This window comes from Gavialis gangeticus, unplaced genomic scaffold (assembly GCF_001723915.1).
Source record: "Gavialis gangeticus isolate Ggan-Ray unplaced genomic scaffold, GavGan_comp1, whole genome shotgun sequence".
Taxonomy (NCBI): Eukaryota; Metazoa; Chordata; order Crocodylia; family Gavialidae; genus Gavialis; species Gavialis gangeticus.
The window spans coordinates 56,377,333-56,382,583 of record NW_017729022.1 but is presented as its reverse complement, the minus strand read 5'-3'; positions in this window follow the sequence as shown (position 1 = coordinate 56,382,583).

Below are 5,251 nucleotides of genomic sequence, written 5' to 3'. Positions count from 1 at the left end.
CCCTACCCTGTTGTTTGCCTGTGAAAGTTGGACAATATATCAAAAACATTAGAATGTCACCATCATTGATTTCTTAAGAAAATCTTCCAAATCATTTGGAAAGACAGAAGAATGAATGCCAGCATTCTGGCTCAAGCAAAAACCACCAACACTGAAGCCACATTTATATGGCACCAGCTCCATTGGTCAGGACATGTCATAAAGATGCCTGACCACCAGCTCCCAAGACGCATACTATACTCCCAATTCACCAAGGGTCACCACTCTAGAGGTGAGCAAAAGAAGAGAATCAAAGACACCTTGGAGGCCACTCAGAAGAAATGTCATACTAACATGAATACCTGGGAGACTCAAGCACTGAATCATCTCCAGTAGTGCTGTGATGTATGACAAAGCATCAATCATTCTGAGCAAAATCACTTCACTAAGGAAACAGAAGAGAAAGTCAAAGGGAAAGAGCTCAGGTATCCAGGTTGTAGCTGTATTGGTCTAGAGGCAAAAGGAATCAAAACTCATGGCAGAGGTGATATCTTTTATTAGACCAACTAGATATTTGAAAAATAAAATCTTCATTTGCAAGCTTTTGGGCAGAGGCACCCTTCATTAGGCATAGGAGATTGCAAAGATTGTAAAAGTTCTCCTAGATAGAAATGAAAATGCATATTTACAGGAGAGCTGAAGGTGTGGTAAAGTTTCGTGTTTGTAACAGTTCATTTTGTGCAGATTCGGTTCAGAGAAATGTTGGAAAAGTCTTTTTACCTCAAAGTTGTCTGGTGGTAAGCAGGCTGTAGAATCCCATTTCCTTCTGGTTATGATGTTTGATATTTTGCACAAGAGTGAAAAGATGGAATGCTCTTCTGGGCAGGAATCTGTCACCTGACATCACCAGGGGTCAAAACCCATCTGTGGGGGGTCTCCAGAGCTCCAAGTTTCTCCCTACTGTGCTGCCACTTGCCCTCAAGAAAAAAACAATGTTCCACTGGGATAACTTCCTAACTCAGCAAGCCTCAGCCCTACTGCCTTTATACTGACGGGTACAGCTGCAGTGAAGGAATCTCTTCCAGGCACAAGTGCCCACCCTGTTGGGTTATGAAAAAAAGTATAGGTCCCCCTTTTTCTGGAAAGGGTAAGCCTGGAGGATCACCTGTCCAGAAATCACTCTTTCCCCAGGCAATCAGTAAGAAGACCAAAACAAAAAAAAGGATTTATTACATATTGTAAGAATTATGTAAGCCAAACTGACTATAGATTTAGAAATAGAAAAGCAAAACAATGAAGTTTCTTATGCTCTCAGCTGGCTACACCTTAGCCTTCCTGAGAGAGCTTCCACCATCCCCAAAATTCAGATTTCCTGCTGATTCTTCCAGCACTGCCCTCTGAAGTCATTGAAACCCCAAAGCCTAAGATTCAAAGGCACTGATCTAGCCTAGCTAGTCAATAAAAGCTTCTGAATGCAGTGCCTCCCTCATCCCCCCATCAACATTATTCTAGTGGCTCATGAGTCACTAGAACCATCCAAAAGTTTCTGGCATCCCTGGCTACTTGACATTCCTCTGCCCTGATGGGCCATTTCTCTCAGATGACTTTGCTACAGAGTTAATTTCTAGGGGTGTGCAAAGTCAATTCAGATTTGGATTAGGCCTGAATCAGGGATAGTGATTCAATTTGTTGATTTGGATCACTGTCCCTGATTCTATTTGACTGAATCCAAATCAGAAGATTCAATGCTGATTTGGAGAATCAGCAGTGCAGACATAGACACAGCTTTAAAAGTTTCTTCTACATACCTTGAGGTAGCAGGTGTGGCTTGTGCTTGCTGTGATGCTGGGGTGCATGGACTGTCCCACAGGAGTGGGGGGGGGCCCTCCACATGTGAACCCAGAAGTGGACTGGAAGTACCTCCAGTCCACTTCTGGGTCCACCGGGGAGCATGCAGGACTCCCCTCTCCTGCCCCCCACCATGCCTCCCCAGCTCAGCAATTGGCCACAGGGGGACCCAAGGTGCCCCCCTCAGACCCAGAAGGCACCAGTCACTGAGCTGGAGGGTTGCAGAGGGGGAAGCCCCTGCATGCTCCCCCGCAGACCCAAATCTCCAAATCTTTCCAAAGCTCTCCAAATAGATTCAGAGGGTTCTGATTCAATTTGGAGAGATTAAGGGGTCCTCCAATTCAATTCAGATTTAGAGGTTCAGCCACTGAATCGGGATGAATCTCTGCCAAACTGAATCAGGGACCAAAGCTTTACACAACCCTACTGATTTTCCCATTACAGGCAAACAATGCCTTGGGGCCCAACCCCTTCTGTGTCTGGAACTGACAATGCTTCTTCAGCTAGAGCAGGGGTGGGCAAAATATGGCCTACAGGCTGGATCCAGCCTGCCTAGAGACTGTTTGGCTTGTGGCTGGTCCTTTAGTCCCGCCTGGCCCATGGCACGTCCCAACCGCCCCCTGGACACACAGCAGGGCTGCGGCTGGGCTGACTTTTTAGGCATCCCAGGTGATGGCTCCTCTTTGGCTGCTGCCACCACTGGCCCCATCCCCATGGTACTGGCAGGGACCTGTGTGCACAATCCTGACCCTGTCTTGCCCCATCCCCAGAGCAAGCATGGGGTGGGCCAGGTTTGGGCCTATGCATGTGGGTTCCAGCTGGTCCACTCAGCCAGGGTGAGTCAGAGCAGGTGTGGGGTGGGCTGTGGTGAAGGATGAGGTTGTGCTCTGCTGGTAGAGGCAAGGAGGAGCTGCAGGGTATATAGGCTCTGGGCTGTTGGGGGTGGAGTGCTGACCAGCCCACAGCAGCTCCCTAGAACTGCCTATGTGGCCAGCAGGTCCAAAAAATTGCCAGCTCCTGAGTTAGAGTCACAATAGCAAGAGAGATTTAGCAGTTCCACCCATTCCTAGTTGGCATAACATAATCTATATAGTGGTAATGGTAACATAAATGGATATGGCATAACATGACCTTTCCAATGAGACCACACATGCCATATCAGTACATAAAACACATGGAAACATTCATGACACACCACGAACCCCCAAAACATAACAGGGCTCATGACACCAGGATCCACTCCTTCCTCTTAGAAATATTATCCCTGTCTGCAGTCAAACATATGAATCTCAGGCCCACTTTCTCAGTCATCTCCAGATTCACCAGTGACTTCCCCATTTGCTGGAAGATTGTCATCGTCATATCAAGGGGTACCTACCACCAACAATGATTTTTTTAATTGTGAAAAGTTGTTAAAGAAAGTAAGTGGCCCAGGTGAAATGGGCTTGGTTTGGTTTTTTTATTCCATTTTTTCAGTGGACAAGAGTTTCCCTCAGTCTACATTAATTAGCACCCTAGTATTAAGCAATATATACCTGAAACCTCAAATTTTCAGTCTTCATGTCAGCAGTTGCAAACTTCACAATAAAGCCTAAACATGTTGCATCCCAGTAACTCAGTTTATAACAAGTTCTGTTATCATCAAAAAAGTGTCCTTTTAAAAGTGACATCCATATATTCCTTACTTATTGCTTGTCCATAAATTCCTAACCATAATCATTCAATTTTCAAGTCAGTTCAAGCTTTATCTATCAAGAGTAGACTCAGCCTAGCACCTGAAACTTAAACCGTGTCATTTCAGTACCTTATGTATCATCACCAGCTATAAAAATTGTAGAATAAGAACCTAACTGGAAATTCTCTAGGCAGCATTTGAGACAGAACACAGTTTATTTGGACATAGTTATATTGCCTCTGCTTTGGTGCCAGGGAGAAAAAATATGTTTTCATCAGTAAACTGAACACACATCTCTCAAAAGCCACAGAGGGAGCAGAAATTTATAACACCAAAGTGCCATTTTAAGTCAGTCACTTTTCTTTGGTCACTGATACCAAAAAGGCTTCTAAATGAATCAGATTTCTTCGACTGTCTTGCTACCTTCTTTCTTAACAATGTTTTAGAAGGTGATGTTTGATTTCCCAAGGTACATAAAACTATATCATGACCACTTGTAATCATTATAAATCCAATGGCATTTAGTGTAGCTGGTCTATACAATGTTAAGTATTTCCCCTGTTCAGTCACAAAAGTGGCTATATATTGTGACCACGGAACGCTCCCTGTATGCAACTTTATGCATTTGTTAAATTCATAAATTACTTTGGAGGGAAGAAAAGTGAAGTACATCTATAAAGTATTCTTCTTCTCTCTTATTTACTTGAGGCAAACCTGATTATAGTCATTTTTTTATTGTGCATCACTTACAAAATAAAGAGTCACTTTTATTGTCTTAAATGCACTACCAATCAAAATTGAAGCACAGTTATTAAAGTGTAATGTATGATCTTCTGGTCTTGCTTTCCTTTTAAAGATGGAGAAAGGAATGTGTCAGTGAGGGGGGGATGAATGTATTTGGGTACTTTTTTTAAGATCAGGTTTGAACCTTTTGTACCTTTTCCTATCTTTAACTATGAGCAAAGTAGCTATAAACAGGAAAGAAGAAGGTGGCTTGACTGGGGGCCAAATTCTGTTGGCCATACTTCGGAAAAAATCCTACCATTTTTGGCTAGACTGAGCTTTAAAGGAGTGTTGTTAAATGTGAATAAATGCCTTCAGCCTAGCCTGTTTGAAAAGTCTATTACTTGAAAGCCCCCACACATACACCCCTGTAGCTCAGAGGCTAATGCTAATTAGCTAATGCTGATTATTGTTTGACTCTTCAGGGGAGGTAAAATACTTTACTTTCATTCCTCCAGCATCTCAGGAGGCACAGTTCCCAGCCACCATACCCCTTTCTACTGTCAGGGCCTCTGGTTAATCAGGCCCAGCTGGACCAAGCTCCTGAGCTTCCACACCTGGCTTTGATCCTGGGCTAATGTCACTGCCCCAGTTCTCTGTAACTGAACTGGCTGCTGAGAGCCTCTTTAAGCACGCCAGCAGTTTCAGTCCACTCTGGCAAGCTTCATGTTCACTGCTCTCTCTGGTTCTCCTGGCTCCTGACTCAGCTTTGACTTTTCTTGACCCTGATCTCGGATCTTCCCTGGAACTTGACACTGGCTCTCTGAATCTCCTTGCTTCTGACCTTGGCTTGCACCCTGGGCTACATCTGTTAGATATCCCTCTTGGCTCTTCTGGAACCTGGTCCCACATTCCCTCCTTCACTGATCCAGACCCCTCAAGCAGAAACTCATGGACTCAATATAGACATTGGAATTCTGACACACTACAACCTGCCAGACATCTGACTCCCCAGGTACCTCTCCA